Here is a 22,900-nt window from a genome sequence, read left to right on the forward strand (position 1 = left end):
GTATCCCAGAGTTTAAACTAGTGCTATTGGGGTGAAGAACTCAGAACAAGGTGTTTCCAAATGGGAGTACCATGAATGGTTTATATGGTTACCAATGCAAAGGGATAAGCCCCAATGCAGCTAAAGTTTTATATAAGGCATCAAAAACATCTTAAAATTTTCAGAGAATGAGAGATTTCAACTACACTGTCAGGATAGGTTCAAAGAGACCTGCTAAATTCGGGTGTGTATACATTGGCGAGATGAGGTTTGCATGAAAAGTTCTTACATTTGTGTGTGCAGAAAAGCAAGTAGCTTTGCCAAGGTCAGTGAGAGACTGGGGATGCATTTCTGTTGCATGCAGCCTACATGGCATGTATAGAGCCAATACACAGGGACCGCCGAGTCCTGTGAAGGAAAAGGGACGGACGGTGCGGCCACTCTCTCAAGAGAAGAGTGCCCCACCCTTGCCTTGACAGGCCTTTATTGTTATTCTAGGCACATTACATCAAGGATGGTCCTCATTTACTATGCATGGGTTTGTTTTGGGAGGTTATCTTTTGCAGACAAAGGAGAGGATGTCGCTGAATACATCAAAGAAGGATATTTGCAAATGTAAAGGCAGAAGTGGTCAAACCAGTTATGCTCCATAGCTGGAAGGTCTAGCTCAGATTTTAGGAAGATAAAGATACTCAGTAAACATTTGCTGCCTCAATTCAGGGTGAGGAAGCTTTAGCGAGAGCAAGCCTCATAGCAGTCAAGGTACAATGCAGGCCTGATTTCCCATGGGAGAACCTATCAGTGGGCGTGGGTCCTGCCCGCCAATCTCACTCCCCACCGGCTTTTCTGAGTGGGGCCTGGGCCACATTTCCCACACTTGGAACAGTTCCCCATAAGGACACAGGTAAGGTCTGTGTGGGCAGAGGGGATACAAAGACAAAATGATGCCGTGAAAGGTCTTGTGTAAAATAGTAAAGAGCTTGAATTTCTTCTTGAAGACAATGGAATCCAATGAATGGCTTTAAATAAGACAATGACTCGGCCAAATCTCTGTTTTCTAGTGATCAGTCTCTGGGTGAAGGTGTTCCTAAAAGGGTAACACTGAAAAGTGGGACTCCAGTGAGGAGACTTTTGTATTTAGCCCAGGTGAGACGTGATGAGGGCCTGAAAGGACTGTGGCTGTGCAGGAGGAGATGCAGTCAGAGCTTAGAGATCTTTGAAACCTGGTGTTGTTAGGGGAAGCAGCCAGTTAGTTGTCCGTGCTTCAGAAGAGGGAATATTAGGGGACGGCTCATAATTCTAGCTCTACCAGATAGAGTAGTAGGTTTTATCAAGATAAGTCAGTCAGAGAAATAGAAATGCCATATGATTTCATGTATATGTGGAATTTAAAGAACAATATAAACACACAAACAAACTAGAAAGAGATTCACATAGACACAGAGAGCAGATTGGTTGCCAGAGGGGAGGGGTTTGGGGAACCGGGTGAAATCGGTGACGGGATTGGGAAGTACAGACGGGCAGTTACAAAATAGTCGTGGGGATGTAAAGTACAGCACAGGAAGTATAGTCAATAATGTTGTAATAACTATGTATGGTGCCGGTTTGGTACTGGAAATATCGGGGGAACACTTTATAAGGTACATGATTATCTAACCAGTATGTTGTGCACCTGAAACTAATACAAATTAAGATGGAATGTAAACTGTAACTGAACAAACATTTAAAAAATTAAAGAAGTAGGACATATAAAAAGAGTAGCAAGTTTGGATTCCAGAGAGTGGTGGAAGACGCTGAATTCTTACTCTATTGGAGGAAAGCGTGAAGCTTGGTTAATTAAAACCACAGGTCCCGGGGGCCTCCTCAAGCTTTTAAACTTGGCTTTGAATGGAACACATGGAATGATTTCCTGAAACATAACCTGACTTGTTAGCTTGGTTTACAGATGGAAATACAAGGAGGCATCTATTCTGACAGGTTTACAAGCAGCACAAACTCGTAAGGACATCCCTGTCAGAACTGTATGTTTGCCCTTTATCGGAAGCAATCATTCTGGACAATTGAAGCATATTTATAAAGGCAGCAGCTAGAAATGGCTCAGGCTGAGTTATCCTGATGGCTGCTCACCTTTCTCCTCCTGCAGAGTGACGGTGATCACAGATGGAGGGAGCCTGTGATCTCGGGGGCTCTGCACTCACCTGACTGGTCCCTGCAGTTGGGAGGAAGGCTTGGCCTCCATCTGAACAGAGGCCTTTGGGCTAATCAGTTTAGTTTCCTCTTCTCTGTGTTCAGATGTTTCCTGACCAATTAAAATCACAAAGAGACTTCCGTCTTTCTGGGATTGCTTCTCATTGTCCTCACTACAGGCATTTTCTTTGAGTGTGGAGATACCCAGCAGGAAATTGGTTTGTGCGTAGTTTCTGAAATTTGAATTTATGAGCTTAAATGTATTCTTTGGTGGTTTTGTGCGTAACTTGGTAGTTGAGTTTTCCTTTTTTAGATTCCAGGAGTTGGGTGGGATTTCATGGTTGGAGCAGGAAGATTTGTTTCCACCCACTTTCTAAAACAACACCCTGTATCATAGCAGTAAGACCTGTCATTTTACTCTTGCCTAAAAATTCTGATAAAAGCAGCTGAAATTACTAATTTTATACAAGCCAACTCATTTAATTTTTAAAATTCCCTTTGAAATAGTCATTGTCCCTTTTACAGATGAAGAGACTGAGGTTTGGAAACATCACCAGCACTAGCGAGTGGCAGGTATAAGCTTTCCTCTGGGCTCCACCTGGCTCCATCCCCCCTTTTTTCCCCCCTTTTTTCCCCCCTTTTTTTCCCCTCCATTGCCGCTTGACTCCGTAGCATCCTCTGTTCCGGAGCAATGCTGATGTAGGGCTGTGGTTACGATGCAGAGCCTCACTGCATGGAAGACAATATTCTCCCATCCCAAGGGACATTCTATACTGCTCTCCCACTGAAAGTCACCCTGTTTTAAGTTTTAGTTACGAACACGCATATTCTCCTCTACTAGACTGATGGTTCAAATAGACAGAACTGTTTCTTCTGTCTGTGGTTTTGTTCATGCTTCTGTGGTCTTGTGTTCTTAGAAGGGTAATAATATATGACTGCTTGCTGCTTATTATTCTTGAGAAATTGTTTGTGGGACTAGAGAGTCTTTGTGTTTTTCCTGATAGGCACCTTTCGAATGAACTGCCAAGGTGCAAGTTCAGGGTTCGGGAGTCTCTGCTTTCCCCTTGCCAGACCATGGGCATGATACACAAGATCTTCCTTTGCTTCCCAAGCGCCAGTGGCAGCTACTAGGGATGGCTTTGTTTTCTTTTGCCTTTCACGTGCCCTCTTCTCTTCAGGCCTGCTACCTAGGCAGCTCTCACTGTTTTTCACTGGTTGGGGGAAGAAATATTTAGATGTAGTTTACCCTTAACATGGTAGAGTGCCACCTGGGGCTCCAGCTGTGTATCATTATCTCCCAGAAGCCTTCCTGAGCTCTAAATCTCAAGCTCTCTGTGGCCAACATTATCTACTTGGCATAAAGTTTGTGGTATCAGCAACTTCCCTCCAGGCAAATGCAGCACCTTACCTCTCTGCTATTGGCCCTCTCCCCGAAACTGGCCTGAGGTATCTCCCTTGTGTTTTTATCTATCAATTATTGCAATAATTTTTATCCAGCACTTAATCTTGGGTACCTGAGAATAAGTTAAAGAGATTTGAGCATTATTAGCAAAACTAAGAATTACGTGGACAAAGGCTGAATCAAGAAGAGGAGAGCTTTGCATTTTGTTGTGCTAGAAGCTTATAAAAAATGAATTTGAGTAGATATGTAGGTCATTGGGGGAAAGGACAATGGGCCTAGGTTACTGGAAACCAGCCAAAACCAGCAGTTAGGTCCACACCCTGGGATGTCATAAACAGAACCAACTCAGTATGACTCTTCAAAGGCCACATTAATAAAATAAAAGGGGCCAAGGTGTGGACTGAAATTATAAGAAATTAACAGTCTTCTCGGGGAGAACAAAAGGCAAAGAACTCCTCTAAGAAAGGACTGGAATCTGACCAACCCAATGTTTATACTAATAATATAATAATTTTTATTTGCATTACATTTCAGCGTTTGCAAAGTACTTTCAAAGACTACACTATTTGTGTTATTTAATTTTAACAAGGGCCTTATGAAGAAGGTTACTTTCATCAACATTTTATAGGAAATGTCACAAAAGGTCGACTACTTGCTCAAGAGCACACAGTAAGTGGCGGAGCTTTGATAAGAGAGCCGTAGTCTTCTGACAGGAAGTTCAATACCCTCCCCACTACATCCATATTCCGTCTGTACCCTGGAGGAAAGGGCTTCTTGGTGTTCTGAACTGTTGGTTGAATGTGATGTTATTGATGAGTTCACACTGCAGAAGGGACAGAGAATACAATTAAGAACAAGGATTCTGCTGTTTGGGGATAGTTGTCACAGTAACTCAAGGGACACTTATAGGTTATTACAGTTTAATAGGAAAGTTACCAGAAAGAACAGTCCTGCGTATAGATTTTCTACTCTAAAATTTAAGTTATCAAACTGTAGCTGAGGCATCCCATTCTCTGGGTGATGTCTTCCCTCCCAGTTTTATTTGAATCTCCCATCATATATGTGGGTCATGCAACCATACCAGACTACCAGACAATATCCTTTGCCCTTCCCTACCTCGCTGTGTGACCTAAGTGGTCCGTTCCTTTAGAATGTCCTTTTCCTCCACTTCCACCAGGGGCTTTGTCAACATCTGACTCACATGCTGCCTCTTCCCATATGGCCCCTGTTTCCTTCTGCTCACCAACTGCCTGTCCATTCTGTATATTCCCACTGCATTTTGTTTGCAACATTATAGCACAGGTTGCACACTCAAATATGGGCATGAGCCAGCCTGATACCTTAAAAAGAAAGCTTATTGAGTGTTCAAAAATGGGAACTATGAAGACTATGGTGAGCTCCTCATCTAGTAGGTAGAGAGTCATTACTCAGTGCTGGGCATATTGCAGGATAGAGTCTGGCCCAGTCTAGTGTGTGTGTGTGCACGCACGTACATACGTGTATCAGTGTTTGGTTTTAATGTCATTGGCAAATAATTCAAATATTTTTGAAAGATCTGGTGGGCTAAGCAAAAATCTGGGTGAAGCCTGTATTTGGCCAATTGCCCTGGGTTATGATTTTACCCTATAGACGTTAGGGACAAATAAATGACAGGAGTCAGAATATAATGTCTTGATCATTAATTATAAGTACACTGAGAGTGAGAACTAGAAGTGATCATCTTTATAGCCATAGAGTGCCTTGTCTGGAATAGAGGCTCAGTATGTCTTTGTTGAAATGCAGGGAACTTTTGGAGGGAGAGGATTGAAAGTGCTTGAGAAAAAATGAGCTGGATGGGTTGAGTGTGCTATTTTACACTAGAAAGGTTGAGACCACTCTTTGTAAACTGTTCCATTTGGATATTTTATTAATCCCTGCTACTGGTGAATTTAAATATTTTAATGATTGGTATATTTTACTCTTTGCATGCCCTGGGGCTTTTAAAAAATATCAGTTTTAAAAAATTAAAATAGAATCCCTACTCAATCAGCATTCAAACTGCCTAGTGACACTTAGGTGCTCATTTGGCTCTGAATCTGGGACAGCATGGCATTTGGTGACTGGAAAACCTGAACTGCCTTCCCAAGCAGGTTTTAACTATGCTGAAATCATGCTCCTAAGTAATTTCATCTCTCAAGTTAGAACCCTGAAAATTATCCCATGAAACAATTTTCTATTTAGAATGTGAATCTCCGTGCTTCCAACAAAGCTTGTAGAGAAGAAAATTTAAAAAAAACATTTATTGTCACCATTTTTAAATCTTGCCTTTCTAACTATTAAAATATATTTTCTAAATTATAGATTACCTATGGGGAGCTTCTGCTGAATGTAAGTTCAGACCTACTTAAGGCTATTAAGCATTTATTAAAACAGAGGCTGGGGAAGGGGAGTTTATTTATCATATCTTAGAGGAATGTAATATTGAAAGGGTGGACTTTTTGGGGGGGTTGATTTTAGTGGGGGCTTTTGTTTGCTTTTAGTAACAAGGGTGTTTGTTCTTGTGCCAGGATGTTAATGTCACTCTTGAAAAGAGATTGCTTTCTTGCTTTGCTGCCTCCTGTTCCCCACTAAAGTCTCATTCTCACGTGGAATTTAGGGCACAGTCTATCTGTTCTTGTGCCAGGAGTTTCTGCCATTGATTGACAGCATGGAGGGTTCCATCCAACTTGGCCTATTTCTTCCCCCTTCTCTTCTGCAGTTCATCCAGAATGTGCTCAGGGACTCCACTTGGGGAGCCATGATCTGTTACTGTCCCTGCAAATCCTTTCACCCCACTGGTCCTGTTTGTCATTTCCCGCCACTAGTGCAACATCGCCTTTTTCCAATGCAGGGTTTGCTAGTATCTCCCTTTCCCAGTTGCTATCTAATTCTGTAAATCATTGACAGGCAGGGTGTGGAGGCCTAGTCATGCCACGGAATTGTGACTTTCCATTCCGAATTGTCATCACTTTCCAGCCAACTCTTAAACATGAAGTTAAAAAAAAATTAATAGCTTTGTGACTCACCTGAGGGATTTTTTGACCTTTTATTTCCATTGTTTTCACTTTCTTCTCCCCTCAGTTAGAAATCAACAGTCTGCATTTTAAAACAAAACTCATTTCATTAAAGGTGAAACAGAATAAGGAAGGATTTAAAGGACTCCACAGGGAGGAGTTTGAGAAGGATTATGATTACGGAGAAAAAACATTAGACCTGGCTATTTTAAAGGATATAAAGTTATTCCTTTGCCAGCAGATCAAGAGTAAAGATATCCCTGAACCCACCTTCATTCTCTTGGCCACACGGAAGCACACACCCACATCATTCTGTTTCCATGAAAATGGCATTAGGCTGAATTCTGATCTAGAAGAGGACACATCATGAAGCTAATAAAGCCTATCCAAGGCCCCAGCAATGTGTTCACAAGGCTGGCTCGACGCTCTATAAAATTGGCAAGAGCAGGAATTCAACTTCCAGCCAAGATGGAGGCATAGGTAGATACACTGTGCCTCCTTGCACAACCAAAAGAAGGACAACAACAAATTGAAAAAAAAAACAACAACCCAGAACCGACAGAAAATTGAACCGTATGGAAGTCCGGCAACTAAGGAGTTAAAGAAGCGTTGGTCCAGACTGGTAGGAGGGGCAGAGACCGGCAGCCAGGCAGAGAGGACTCATGACTAGGCAGTGGCTGGCAGACTGAGTGAGGCTGTGGCTGGTGGACCGGGTGGTCTATGTTGGTGTGCAGATAAACCGAGAGAAACAACTGGGGAGTGAGACAGATCACACAACCCAGGGGTCCAGTGTGGGAAAATAAGGCCTCCAAACCTCTGACTGAAAACACCTGTGGGGGTTGAGATGGTGGGAGAAACACCCAGCCTCACAGGAGAGCTCATTGGAGAGACCCATGGGGTCCTAGAACGTACACAAACCCATCCACCTGAGATTCAGCACCAGAAGGGCCCAATTTGCTTGTGGGTAGTGGGGGAAGTGATTGAAAGCTGACAGAGAGCTGACCAAATGGCATTGTTCCCTCTCAGACCCCTCCCCCACATACAGTGCCACAATGCAGGGACATGGGTTGCCCTGCCCTGGTGAATACCTAAGGCTCTGCCCCTTACTATGCAACAGGGGGGCTGAGACAAAAAACAAACAAACAAACAAAAGGCCCAAATGAAAGAACAGATCAAATCTCCAGAAAAAACACAACTAAGCAAGGAAGAGATTGCCAACCTATCAGGTGCATAGTTCAAAACATTGGTAATCAGCATACTCACAGAATTGGTTGAGTATGGTTGCAAAATAGAGGGAAAAATGAAGGCTATGAAAAGTGAAATGAAGGAAAATGTATAGGGAACTAACAGTGATGGAAAGGAAACTGGGACTCAAATCAACGGGTTGGACCAGAAGAAAGAAAGAAATATTTGACCAGAACAGAATGAAGAAACAGGAATTCAAAAAAATGAGGAGAGGCTTAGGAACTCCTGGGACAGCTTTAAATATTTCAACATCTGAATAATAGGGGTGCCAGAAGGAGAAGAGGAAGAGCAAGAAATTGAAAACTTATTTGAAAAATTAATGAAGAACTTCCCTAATCTGGCAAAGGAAATAAACTTCCAGAAAGTTCAGAAAGCTCACAGAGTCCCAAAGACGTTGGACCCAAGGAAGACACATCAAGGCACATCATCATTACATTACTCAAGATGAAAGATAAGGAGAGAATCTTAAAAGCAGCACGAGAAATGGAGGCAGTTACCTACAAAGGAGTTCCCATAAGACTATCAGCTGATTTCTCAAAAGAAACCTTGCAGGCAAGAAGGGACTGGAAAGAAGTATTCCAAGTCATGAAAGGCAAGGACCTACATCCAAGATGACTCTGTCCAGCAAAGCTTTCATTTAGAATGGAAGGGCAGATAAAGTGTTTCCCAGATAAGGTCAAGTTAAAGGAGTTTATCGTCACCAGGCCCTTATTACATGAAATGTTAAAGGGACGTATCTATGAAAAATAAGATAAAAAATATGAACAGTAAAATGACAACAAACTGACAACTATGAACAACTAAACATAAAAACAAAAACAAACTAAGCAAACAACTAGAACAGGAAGAGAATCACAGAAATGGAGATCACATGGAGGATTATCAGTGGGGGAGGGAAAGGGGGATAATGGGGGAAAAGGTACAGGGAATAAGTAGCATAAATGGTAGGTAGTAAATAGATATGGAGAGGTTAAGAATAGTATAGGAAATGCAGAAGCCAAAGAACATATACGTATGACCCATGGACATGAACTAAGGGGAATGCAGGTGGGGTGGGGTATACAAGGCAGAGGGGAATAAAGGAGGGGAAATGGGACAGTTGTAATAGCATAATAAAATATATTTTAAAAATGGCAAAAGCAAGATATTTTAAACTACAGTTGGACTTTTTCCATTCCAACTTTCCCAATGACCCACTTTCCCAATCACTGTTGGGCGTTTTAGGGATTTTCCTCAGGGAAGTTGAGTGGAGGACATATCTAGTTTGGGTTTAATGAGCTACATTTATGTGACTATCTGACCCTTCCATGCACAGTTGAGTCACCGTCAGCCATCCTGGTGCACAGGTGGCTTCTAGGAGAACTACCACCAGCAGAGCCGCCTTTGGGCAGTCCGACTAATTAATGAGTTGACACTTAAAAGAGGATTTAAACTATTCACTATCTAAGGAAACTAAAAGTGCCCTGACATCTTACAATAAATGCAATATAAAAGAAGCTTGCAAACAATGTTTTCATCCCTGGCAATTCTAAAAATATGCATGACATCACTAATATTGAGTTGCAACACTAAAACTTTTCTAGACTATTGATAAGGAAAGGAAATTTTGAGCAACCAATGCTATATGAATAATCAAAGTATTTTTTCTATTTCCTTAGTAGAAACTTATTTTGATAATGTTATTATGAGATGGAGAGGTGATCAAAGAGTAAGCAGTTAAAATTGTGTGGAAATTGTACAGGTGTGTGTCACAAGGTTAATTAATGAAAATATTATGTTATTTTCTGGGTTTCTGTGATGTTTGTGGCATCTGCCAGCTTAAGAAAATTTGTAATTTATTATGAATTTTTTAAAAGTGATTTTTACAAATATGTATTATTGATTGTGTGATTACAGTTGTCCCATTTTTTCTCCCCTTTATGCCCCTCTGCCCTACACCTTCCCTCCCCCCAGCATTCCCCTCCTTAGTTCATGTCCATGGGTCATACATATAAGTTCTTTGGCTTCTCCATTTTCTATACTATTCTTAACCTCCCCCTGTCTATTTTGTATCTACCATTTATGTTTCTTATTTCTCATTTACGTGTGTACCCCAATTTTGTATTCTAAATTTTGTATACTTTCTCTTAAAGGGGGCCTTCGAAGTTGTGTAAGATTCAGGCCTCACAAACTCTGGATTTGTTCTTGATCTGACTTCGCTCCCAGTGTTCCTATTGACCTGTGCTGTCTGTCAGTTGGGTGTGGCTGACTGAGGTGCCCGGTGGCTCTATGAGGTTAAATATTCTGAGCAGACTTCAGATGCTAGGGAGGGGGATCCCAGGCAGTGTGTGAGCTACCACCTGGTGGCAGCATGCTCTACACTCCTTGTTGATTCTGGATTAGCTACTACCAGGTAGGAGAAGGAGCAAAATGTTGTGGAAAATGTCTGGAAGTCATAATTCTCATAGGTTTGAAATTTGGACTCTGACATAGGTACTGGGGAATCAGTACAGATTATCCAGGACCTTTGTCTTGGCACTTTGAGTCTAAAAAGTACTACTTGTATGTGAGCAGGAGAAAATATCATTAGGACAAGGTGGAGTCAAGAGAACAATTTTAATATAAAATGCACCAGGTTTCTTTTTATGATTACAGTTCTAAATATTCTGCCATCTAAGTAGTTTAATAGGAACTGGTAAAGGCCTTTCTCACATTACTCTGCTTTGTGTGAAATTAATATACTTATTCCAGCTTTCTTTTGAGTAGTGTTAGAGTGGCTTATCTTTCATCATCCCTTTACTTTTAATCTATTTGTGTCTTTATAATTAAAGCGGGTTTCTTATAGACAACATAGCTGGGTTGTGCGTGTGTGTGTTTATGTGCTCTGGCAGTCTCTGTCTTTTAATTGATACACTTAATCCATTTGTATTTAAAGTGACTATTGATATAGTTGGTTTACTATCTACCATATTTGTATCTGTAATCTGTTTGTTGCCCTTGATCTTTTTATCCCCTTTCACTCTCTCTTTTTTTTTTTGCTTTGGTTTTAAGTAAGCACTTTATATAATTCCACTTTCTCTCCTTTCTTAAGATATTCCTCCTGTCACTTATAATATTCCTGTCATTTATTTCACTTACACATACTCTATACTCACTGAATACATAGTAGAGCTAACTAGGAGGTAAAACTCACAAAAGCGTTGGGGCCCTCCTCTGACGGAGTTCCCCCCACCCCTGGAGTTTCTAACTCTCAAACTACAAGCACTTCCTGACGTAGGATACACCCATTGTAATTTGAAAGTGTCGTAAATTGAAAATGGACTTAATACACTTGACCTACCAAACATCGCCGCTTAGCGGAGCCTACCTTAAACGTGCTCAGAACATTTACAGGAGCCTGCAGTTGGGTAATCAGCTTGAGTTTCACCTGAAGAGTAATTGCCTTCCTCTTCTCACCGCAAGCGGGAGACACTGCGGGGCATTCGGTAGATGTGATGGGACGTGAAAACACAAAACACTGTCTCCACAAAACGCCTGCGACCCAGGAGAGAATCGGTTGTTTATCCTCAAGACTGCTGGGCTGGGTGAGTGAGAGCTGCAGCTCACTACCGCTGCCCAGCGTCGTGAGAGAGTGTCGCACGACCAACCACTAGCTCGGCAGAAGATCACACTTAGAAGTGCGGTTTCTAATGTATGTGTGTAGATGTTATACCCTCATAAAGTTGAGAAATTGTAAGTCGATGACCATCTGTAGTCCATACTGAGCCTCCAGTCATTTACCAGTTATACTTTAAAGTGCTCCTACCAATAGAAATGTCTTCTGTGGCTTCTGATCTGGTAAGCTGTGATTCTCAGTGTCTGCCTGTTGCCCATGTTGCGGGGTAGCAGTTTGCCTTGAGACCTCAATTTTCTGATGACTTGAGGAAGAGGTGTTTGTTTACAACTTTCTGTGTTGTGAGAATGGGAGTTTGACTTCCAAGCTCTTTACAGGTCAGACCAGAAACTGAAGTCTTACTTTCCTTTGTAATATGGCTCCAATGTAATGGAAAAAAGAAAAAAACTTTCTTAAAAACATTAGTAATTTCTTTGGTAAAAGTACCTTGTCATCTACGGCAAGCTAGATGAGGGACTCAGGGTTGACAGTTTTGTGCCTTGTTTGATTTCACCTTAGATATTAAGTGTCTAAAATAAAAATATCTCTGGCTTCCTCCCTCTCTCCCTCCCACCCCTCTTTTCCCCCTTCCTCTTTCCTTTCTTCCTTAAAAAAATTTTTTTAAACATATTTTCAGTCTGTGGTAGGCACTGGGCACAATGCTAAACAAGATAGGAGGATACTTAGTTTTTTCTTTTTTTCATTATAAAGTAATTATAATTGGAGATGGGCTCCTGTCTTTCAGTCTGTATTCTGCAAAACACACCTCTACCGGGGTGAGTGATACACATAATGAATTGCTCCTCCCTCTTTTTCCTGTGTTTAGAATCATCATCGTCTTAGTGGAAATTAATCTGGAGAGGATTATTTCAGAGTTGCCGTGATGCAGTCCATCAAGCATTAGTACAGAACTGATCCTAGAAGGATTGTTTCTAGGACCATTTCTGGGTGAGGCGGGAAAGATGATGAGAGAAACTCACACTCTCTCAATCTGCACAGCAGCTCTGTCAAATAAATAGCCTTGATGTTCCTATTAGAAGGTAAAAACTGAGGCTGAGAGACAGTAAGTGATTAGTCACATGTATGCAGCTATGAATGGTAGGCTGCGACGTGAAGATGATGGCTGCGTGCAGGGATTACCTACTTTCTCTTGATCACAGAGTCTTCCAATGAAGGCTACTTGGGTCAAGGAGATTTCAGAGGAGAGGACTCTTTCTGCCTGTTTTACTTTAGTAAAAATGGTAGAAGGGAACTGATGTAATACAGAATTCTAGTGAGATTATCTGCATGACTTGGGGCTTCTTTGTCATACCTGAAAATAGAACTCCATGATCAGCTTCTTTTCTGCAAATCAGCTTGGGTGTTTGGAACATTTGCTTGGATTTACTATATTCTGGAGATGGCCCTATGGGTCAGTTGCTACCTGTTAAGAACTGAATTGTTTTCCTGCTGTATACATATAGTATTGAAGCCCTAATTTCTAAAATGACTGTATTTGGAGATAGGGCTTATGAAAAGGTAATAAAGGTTAAATGAGGTAACATGCATGGGGCCTAAATCTGATAGGACTGGTCACTCTCCCTCTCTGTCTCTCTCTGTCTTCCCCCCCATCTGCAGGTGTACAGAAGAAAAGCCACGAGAGGACACAGGTAGCAGCTGGACATCTGCATGCCAGGGAAAGAGGCCTTACCAAAATCCTCCTCTGACAATGACACCTTGATCTTGGACTTCTAGCCTTCAGAAGTGTGAGAAAATGAATTTCTATTGTTTAAGCCATCCAGTCTATGATATTCTGTTATGGCAGTCCAAGGAGATTGATACCTCACCTAATTCAGATAACATCCTGGGAAATGCAGGCATGAAGGGTTTACTAGCTCAAAAGTGACTGACACATCCTAGAATTGAAATGATCACTTCCTAAGAATTTGCATTGTGTTAGATGCCTAACTCTTTTTAAAGGAGTTCTTTAAAATAATGAATATTTAGCTATGGGTTAGAAAAACACCCAAAGGAAATACTTACATAGCCAAACAAAGAGAAATATATATATAGTCTTCATACTTTTCTTTTTATCACAATTACTTTGCAGGTGAGAGCAAAAGCTTCTGCACTAATGCTAATCTAAGAGCCCCCCTCCCCCCCCAAAAAGAGAAAGAGAATGGGATGTGACATTTATGAAGGGAGATTTATCAAGGTAGTCATTATAAATATATATTACACAGACTATTTGCAAAAAGCATGTGAAGTGGCAGATGAAAAGTTGGGTGTGCGTGTATTGGACAGAGCCCAGGAGACAGGTCAGGTGCCTTGATGAGGAGGAGCAGCTCCATAACTCACTAGCACTGTGATCTTTGGTTAGTTGTCTAACTCTTCCAGCTTTATCTTCCTTGGAGAAAGATGGAGATAACAGCCCTGCCCTGACTACATCACAGTGTATTTGAGGGGATTAGTGACTGAGTATGTGAAAGGGCCTTGGTCTCTTATATCATGAGAAAGTGTGTATTGCCACCAGGGAAAAGGACATAATGTAGATGAAAGCTTCTAGTACAATACTCAGCTCAATGTAGGCACTCTAAAAATGGTTATTGAATAAATGATGACTATTGAATGGCCTCAATTGAAACTGATATTCTGGATTCTAATCTTCTAGGGGCTTCAAAGAGATATTCAAGGGCTTTTGCAAATGTAACAGATATGGTGAATGTGAAGCTCTCGGGATGTAATAAAAATGCAATTCTATTTTTTACCAACCCTGACCCATTAACATTTTTTTCCATGGGTGAATTATTTTTCTTTGTCCCTAGATGCAAATCTGGTATATTCCATAATTTTTCTGTTCATTCTTAAGTAATGGATGATTAAATGATTATGAATTAAAAAGCATGAACATTGCTTTTTCTTGGTAACTGGAATGCAAGATATTAATAAATTTTCTTCAGTCATCTACTCAAAATCCTCCTCTCCTTTCCTTGGGTGGGTAGTTGATTGCAACCTACATTTAGGATGGTTTCTTTTATCTTTAACTCACCTCCTTCACACACTAGAGACTTATGCTACTTGGGGCTCCTGGCTAGGGGGCTAGGGGACTGAGGGTTGAGACGATGAGGCAGGCTTTAGTTAGCTAGGCTACTTCAAGCTCTCTGGCCTTGGTCAATGGTTAGAGATACTCTCTCTTAGTACTTTAGGGGATTCTTCAGAGCTTCTAGTCATTGGCAACTCCTGAAACAGGTGGTGTATTTTATTGCTCAAGCTGCCACATACCCTTCAGCACCTGATTCTCTGATGGTTTTCCCCGGTCAATGATTTTTGTGTGTTCCCATGGAGACTTTTGAGACAGGATTCCAAAGAGCTATGACCCAAATTTAAGTCTCATAAATAGTCCATATTTGGTTCAAGGATGTACTTTTGTAACCCTTTTTCTTGAAAGACCATGAAGGCATAAGAGGGGTCTCAATGAGGCCACATTTCTTCTGTTGCCTTAGGGTAGTTACTTCACCTTTATGAAGATCTCATGGGACACACAGAAAGCTCTTTCAAAGCTCCATCTTACTACTTGAGTTAAATGTTAGCACCTTTCTCACCAGCAGCTGCCCTCCCTCTTGTAGGAGAGGACGCAGCAGTTCAACATCTCTCCCTAAAGAACATGTCAAATCCTTTTTCATTCTCTACTTTCTGACCTTGCTTATATCCTTGATCCCTTTGAAGGGTCCAAGATTTAAGGAACCTGGTCTCAATCATTTCTTATAAATTTTGTCCATGGCAATTATGCCATATTCATACTGAAATCTGATATCTCTTATAGTGATGCTTTAGTTGAAACGTCAGTATTTACATTCTACTACACAACCAATAAATTGATACCCATCACACAATCAAGATTTAATTCCTCTGAGGGAGTTGTTCATTATTTGTAACTTTCTATATAACAGGGATCAGCAGAGATATTATTTGTAAAGAGTTTCACCACTAAGAAAATTGAAAAATGACTGCATCAGTGAAACCATTTTGCTCAGGAATGTCTCCATATTTCCAGTTGATAACAATTCCATATTTAATAAAATATGAGTCTTTTACATGAATAACACTGAGCTAGTTTCTGGGCAGATCCTACTATAATTATGACCGCCATTAAAACCAACATGAAAGTAACCAAAGGGTCCTGTAGGGGTCCCGTTGGCCTTCAGAGCTGGACAAGATATTGCATCACTTTGGATTTGACAGCCCCATTCCCCGTCATCTCACTTGCAATCATTTCACTGTTGAAGATACGGAGGCTGATGGCAGAGAGGGTCACGAGGAAGGATCACAAGAAGAAAATCACAAAATCCACTCCTCCTCTATTCCTCATCCTGCCTTCTCCATGGTAACCAGCGATTTCTCCCCGCTGGTTTGCTCAGATCAATTCTGGCCTCGGAGGGCTTGGGGTCAGGCTGCCGTGCACATTCAGCACTTTTCCAGCAAATACAGTTTATTTCATAAGGGAAATTGCAGTGCATCTAATCTATCCTCCAAGTTATATTAATAATAGCGTAAGCCATATTTTTAGAACACTTTCAACGTCTAAAATACACTTAAATCTACGTGGCCTCTTGATCCTGATCACTTTCCCAGGTGCAGATATATAGGCATTACTACGTGTGCTTTATGTGCGCATCAGGGCACTTACAGTGTGCTACCTGCATTCCTGAACCTCATGAACTACAGAGGAAGGCAGAAATTGTGAACCACGAGAGAAAGACAAGTTTTAAAAATATGCATACATAGTGTTATGTAGTACAGATGAGATTTACTGCATTTACTGAGAAGGAGGTTTTGTGGCCAGTGAGGAGGAAAGTGGAAAGTACTGGGGAGCAGGGGGAAGTGGTGATGGGAAAATGGAGACAACTGTACTTGAACAAGAATTAGAAAAAGAGTATTGTGGAAATTTTCCTTTTGTTTTATATTCTGTGTTTAGCTAGATAAAACTGCTACTAAATGTGTATAGCCAGATTCATGTGTGGGTTTGAGTTGGTACAATTGGCTATGCAGTCTGTCTAAAAATCAAATCTGTAATACCCAACAGAGCTAGGTGGCATTGTTTGTATGGAATTTTGATTCCTATAGGGATCAAATAATTATGTTGATCACACTATATTATGATTGTGCTACTGACAGCACTTAATATAAAAAGTCTACATATGTAACTACTTTTTGGAATTCTCTTACTAAAGGAGGGCATTCCCTATCCCTTTAAATAAACATCCTCTTAAAATATACCAACAGATCTGAGTGCAAGCTCATTCCTGTTACAGAAAGTAGATACAGTGTGTATTGTATTCAAAGAGATGGTAAGGAATTTGTACTTCATCTGCTTATCCAAGGGACACATTACAGGTCTGTATAGAGAAGGAAATTGCCTACCACTTCTAGATAGGAGATAGTAGGTGTCTTATTTTTACAGAGAAAAAGATAGAATTATTAAATCTGATTATAATTTACTGATGGGTAACAAGATGTCCATATAAAATTATTTTTTGATGAATATTTGAGCACCTGCTATGTGTCAGACACTCCTCTAAGGACTGACCAAAGGAATGGAGTACGCCAATCCCAGTGGTGGGGGTGGGGGTCTTAAGAACCATAGACGGATCCCTAACCACTTCCTCTGCCCCATTTGCAGTGATGTGAAGGATTCCAGAAGCTGTCCTGGACTGCATTTGCAACCAGTTCTGGAACACTTACTAGCAGAGCTGCGTCATCCAGGTGGTATCCACTAACCACAGGTGACCACAGATACTTGAAATGTGGCAAGCACATCTAAGGAAATAAATTTTAAATATTATTTAATCTTAACTAATAAAGGTAAACGTTGATATTTGATTTAGGACTTGAAAAATTTTAAAAATGTTTGGAACAATTTGAGCATGTGAATCTACTTTTTTGGCAGTAACTTTTGTAAAATCTAAATACAGATCAAGTATTTCCCATAAAAATACAGTCTAAGTTGAATATGCTGTAAATATAAAGATTTAGTAAAAAATTTAAATCACCTAATAATTTTATGTTAATGGCATGTTGAAATTGAAATATTTAAATATATTGCCTTAACTAAAGTAAAATATTAAAGTTAACATAATTTTTTTCTACTTGTTGAAATGTGGTTATTAGACTACTTAAAATTATATATGAGGCGTGCATTTTACTTCATTTGGACAAAGGTGCTCTAAAGTTTAGACTACTACATGAGAAAAGAAAATGAATTCAAATCTTTTTGAAGCCATTGCATTTAAAAAAATTTTGTAGCTAAGCCTATACTAAAACAAAGGAAGCTGTTTTTACATTCTTTTCTTGGTGTTTGATGTTCTACGGTGTAACTATAATATGGCTAAGTATAGATTTATTTTTATTTATTCTGCAGAGGATTTGGTGTGCTTCTCTTAATGTGTCTTTCTGAAATTCTAGAAAATTCCTTTTCATTAGCCCTTTCAATAATGATTCTCTCTCTCTCTTTTCTATTAGGAAAGCTTATTTGATGTGTTTTGCATCTTTTTTTCCCCTCTTGCCCACACGTCTTTTAATTATCTTTACCACGTTCCATATCTTCTATGTGCTGAATTATGGATAATTTTCTCGAATTTTTTTCACTCACTAGTTTTATTTTTGTACTGTAAAACCCCTCCACAATATTCTAATTTTACTGACTGCATTGTTTATTCATGAAATTCTCTTTGATTCTTACAACTCTGCCAATTTTTCATACTGTCTCGTATTTGTCTTCGGTTTTTATTTCTTCTTTGTCTCTTTAATCATTTTAAACTTAATGCTTTCAAAGCTTCTTTCATATTGACTTACTGTTTTTAATTTTTCAGCTGCCCTTACTTCTATCTACTTGCGCTTCCTAATGGTTTCTAATTGTACTTCCTCTCCTCATCTATTTATAACACTCGGTTATGAACCCAGATTCAGTGATGACCATTTTCCATAGAAGTGTAGCTAGAAATCTTGACCATAAAAACATCCTTACAATACGGTTGTGTTCTTGTCTCTGATACAGTCTGGATCAGTCTTTAGTGCGAATTCTTTGCCTTGGCTTGGAATATACATATCCTTTGAGTCTATGAATTCAGATCCCACTCCTACAAATGGCATTTGTCTGAATTCAGACTCTTTCTGTGAACACGGTCCTGAATGGATGGAAGTCTTCCATGTTGCCTCCTTCAGTATCCAGCGGGGTTCTCCTAGTTTCTGTTTCACAGATAGACTAAGTCTCTCTGACTCTTAGCTTTATGCGAGCAGCTCAGCTCTGGGTCCCTATGGCCAAGACTCTCCTCTTTGCAGGCGATAGATACTAGCCCACTCCCTAGATTTTAAGGCACATTTTAGTTTCCACAATACTGTGAGGTGTTTTGGTTTCAATTCATACTCACTGTTGTGACTTTCAGCTCCTTTGGTTTCTAGAACCTGGAGATTTTCCTTTCTTGGTGCCAAGTCTGGTTATGTTTCCAAAATTCTAAACTGTTATATTTTATTCAACTTTCTCCATTTGTTTGAAGTGATGGGGTGTGTGTGTGTGTGTGTGTGTGTAATCTTAATACTTCATTCTAGAAGTATCTTGGTTGATGACATTTATTGTATTTTCAGTAGTCACAATGAAGTCTTCCATGAGTTTGTTATGAGTTAATGACAAAAGTTGAAAACAAATAAGCCAGAATTTACTCTATTATAACTCTGCAAATATTATTTACTGTAGAGTCATCTAGTGAGCTAAGATAGTATTTATCTCTTTGGATTTATGTCATTGCCCTCCTCTTATCAAAAGATAATTATTCTATCATCAAATTGAAATACAGACAGGTACAGTTATGGGTCCAAATCTTGGTTCACGAGATTTTGTTGAGAGAGAATTCTTCATGGGTTTCTCATGGCTCTGCATGTCTTAGGAAGAGAGGTACCAACTGCCCTATTCTGGATTATTTTTTCAAGAATGGATAGTGACCAGCCAGGAAGATAGACAGTTGTTGCCTGGAGCAAATAGCAGGCGTGCCTACTGCCCATTATACAAGACCAGGGTTTCCTGAGCTCAGAGTTCCTCCCTTATAATCCAACCCACTCCTTGGGTCAGCATCTCTCTGGGCCCATTTACGTCACCCTTGTAGGACTTGGGAGCAGGAGGGTCTGACACAAATATGCTGATGCTCGTGCTGCTTGTTTTGTTCTGGGTAGTAAAGTCCTTTATCTCTGAACCGGAGTCTCATGTTTTCTGCCAACATCCATAAACTTGTGAAGGGCTAATGTGTTAGTTTGCAAGTAGGGTACATTCTCAGATTACTCACAGTTCTTCACAGAAATCACCAAGTAGTTATTCTAGGAAGCTTCTGGAAAAAAATAATTTTTTTTAGAAGATCAGTTTTTAGCACAATGTCTCACTTTTATCTGCCTACACTCCATTATAAGCCTAGATGTGAAGTCTGGAGCAGTGATAGCTACTTTGAGATCATTAGGTAAAGATGAATTCTGAGCTCATTTAACAAATGTCAGCAATTTATCATCTGAATACTTCTTGATAATATTAAGAACAAATAAAAACAAATAACCAAAAACAAATGCCCAAACCAACAAAAACCAAAAATCACATTGTTTAAGCTACGGTTAGCTAGATCTAACATTTCTTTGAAGCCTTCTGTGCAATTGCCATTGATCATTTTCCCAAGAAAGTGTTTAGTCTGTATAAATATTGTGCCAGGCACTAAAAAGGATAAGAAATGTTGGTTATTATCCTGCCCTTGAGGAGGATACAGCTTTTTGGAGAAAACGGTGTTTGGCAAAATAAGGCAGCGCTGTAAATTTCCAAGAGTGGAAGAAGTAATAAAAGTTGGGGGAAGGAGGGAAAGGAGCATGACTGAACTCCACATGCTTGGAGGGCTGCCCGAACTAGGCAGTGTGGGAAAGCCATTTCCTCTTCAATCAGATATTTTGAACTGTAGTTTAATAGCAGAACTATTTTTATTAATGAAATTCTACAGTGACTTTCAATCTTTAAAACAGGAAAAAGCATGGATTCACTGAAGCATAAATCCAGAGTCAGATCACTGAACAGTCCTCCCCAGTCTGTCTCCACACCCCTCCAAAGTCCATGATGCACCTCTCTGAAACCCTCAACGTCACAGGATACAGTGTGACAATTATCGGGCATGTTGATTGCCGAGAATTACAGAGCTAAAGGACCCGCATTTTGTAACCATCAAGCATATCTGTTTGAGCTTCAGTCGGGAGGCTGTGCTGGCCTCATTATCACAGGGCAGAGCCCAGCCAGGCCTCCCATCCCTGGTTAACCTGTCTGACAGCTTAGTCAGCAGCCTAAGCAGAACTAGCCTTCTCATCGGGGAGGGGGAGTGAAGGGAGGTCAGATGTGAATGGATCCGTTTAAAATCCATCATCATTAACTGGAAAAACAGCTCCCAGCTCATTCCTCACTGACTGTGGGTTCATGATGTTTCTCCATTTAGTCAGGGAGGTGAGCTCTTACTTAGAAATCAGCATTTTCACCATCATGAAAGAAAAAAATGCTTTTTAGACTAGCTTCTCCTCCACTGTACCCAGAAGGGGAGGCTGTTGTGGTCATTAGCTTTTCCGGCCTTAAATCTGCTTGGTCTGACTAGGCCATTTGATTTCAGGTTTATCCTGAAGCCACAGAAATTGAGTTGCTGGGTATTTACTTGGGATTAATGACCAGTTAGGAGAAGCTGTGCTTCGTACCATTAACCCGGGCTAGGTGCTAATTCCTGGAACATGCCCTGCAAGCAGGGGTCATTATTGCTATTTGGAACTGTGAATGCTGCCTTGGAGACTGCCAGCTTTATTTAAAGATGAAGCCATTTTGATTGGTTAACATGGCATATTTCTGGAGAATTAACGCCCCATGTATAAGCCAATTTGATTGCCTGGAAACATCTCCCCTTCTCGTGCAGTGCAGCTGATAATCCACTTCTAGACATGGGGCACCTGACTGGACACTATAGCAGGTTCTATTTTTGGCACCTAAAATCAATGCTCGACTCTGGCAGCCTGGCCGCTGCCTTATTATCCCCCCCCTTCCCTCCCCCCCACCCAGTGCTGAGCAGAGCTTCCCTTTGTGGGAAATTAAAATGAGCCAGGGAGTGTGATAAATGCTTTCAGTCATATCTGCTGTCATTTGAATAATACTAGGTGTCAGGAAGAAATACATCCCTAGCTGGTTTTAACCAACCAGGCTCTTTTGATACTCTCTCCTCAGTGCTGTAAGAAGCAGCAACTTGGAAAGTACAACACTCTCCTTCCCCAAGTCCTGTTTGTATTTCAGTCTGGGTTGGAGAGTCTCTCTGGAAAGGTTCTTTTTTCATTTATCCAGCAAAGCCAGGGAGTTCGTTTGGCTTCAGTGAATATGCCTACTCATGCTTCTGTGTTTCTAAGGGTAAAATGAAAAAACAAATGAAGGTGTGTTTAAAAAGCATAATTGGAAGAAGGCACAGTATATGAAGTCTATCTGGAAAAGTTCAAGCCATTGTTAATAAAGCAAGAATGGTTTGCGTGACAATGATGTAACCAGGCAGCCAAGGAGAGTGGACCGGAATGTGTGTGCACAAAACAATGAGAACTTCACTGTACTAGTAAATGGGGGCAGTATATGCCATTGAGTCAGCATGGGTACTGTGGGGCCATTGCATTCAAAATGACTGAGCAAGGAGAGCAACAAATCTGCCTCAAATTTTGTGTTAAACTTGACCATTCCTCCATGGAAACTATTTGGATAATTCAGAAAGCTGCAGCTATGGGCAACTAGTGATTGGCAGCTTCATCACAACAAGACACATGTTCATGCATCATGTCTCATGCAGAGCTTTTTGGCAAAACGTTAAATCACCCAGGTGACTCAGCCCCCTTACAGCCCAGATTTGGTGCCCTGTGACTTCTGGATTTTCCCCAAACTAAAATCACCTTTGAAAGGAAAGAGATTTCAGACTGTCTCTGTGATTCAGGAAAATACGACAGGGCAGCTGATGGTGACTGGGAGAACTGTGTGAGGTCTCAAGGTGCCTACTTTGAAGGAGACTGAAGCATCATTGTCCTACATGCAATGTTTCTTGTCTTGTATCTTCTTCAATAATGTCTCTATTTTTCATATTACATGGCTGGATAACTGTGGACAGGCCTTGTGTAAGGCGTGAGTCCTGGTGCTCCCTTTCAAGTCATACCAGACTGTGACTACTTTTATGGCTTCTTGTGTGGCTAGAGCCAGGCAGCATTGAGGCTGATGGGAAAAACACAGTAGAGAAGAAAATGAATGGTGTAAGAGAGAGACAGGTTGTAGGAGCAGGGCAATGAGATCTTGTGCAAACGTGGAGGGGCCAGCTCTAGGTAGAAGCAGGAGCACGTGAATCATAGTAACAGAAGGGAAGTCAGAGTATG

The 22,900-nt window shown here is 40.7% G+C and overlaps 1 long non-coding RNA gene across 1 annotated transcript; it reads left to right on the forward strand.

Annotated features, from left to right (window-relative positions):
* Window positions 1-798: 798 nt before the first annotated feature.
* LOC128779828 (uncharacterized) lies at window positions 799-17,264 on the forward strand. Its single transcript, XR_008425900.1, has 3 exons — window positions 799-883; window positions 13,094-13,221; window positions 17,136-17,264. It is a non-coding gene; the product is annotated as an uncharacterized lncRNA (long non-coding RNA).
* Window positions 17,265-22,900: the final 5,636 nt, after the last annotated feature.

This window comes from Desmodus rotundus, chromosome 13, assembly GCF_022682495.2.
Source record: "Desmodus rotundus isolate HL8 chromosome 13, HLdesRot8A.1, whole genome shotgun sequence".
Lineage (NCBI taxonomy): Eukaryota > Metazoa > Chordata > Mammalia > Chiroptera > Phyllostomidae > Desmodus > Desmodus rotundus.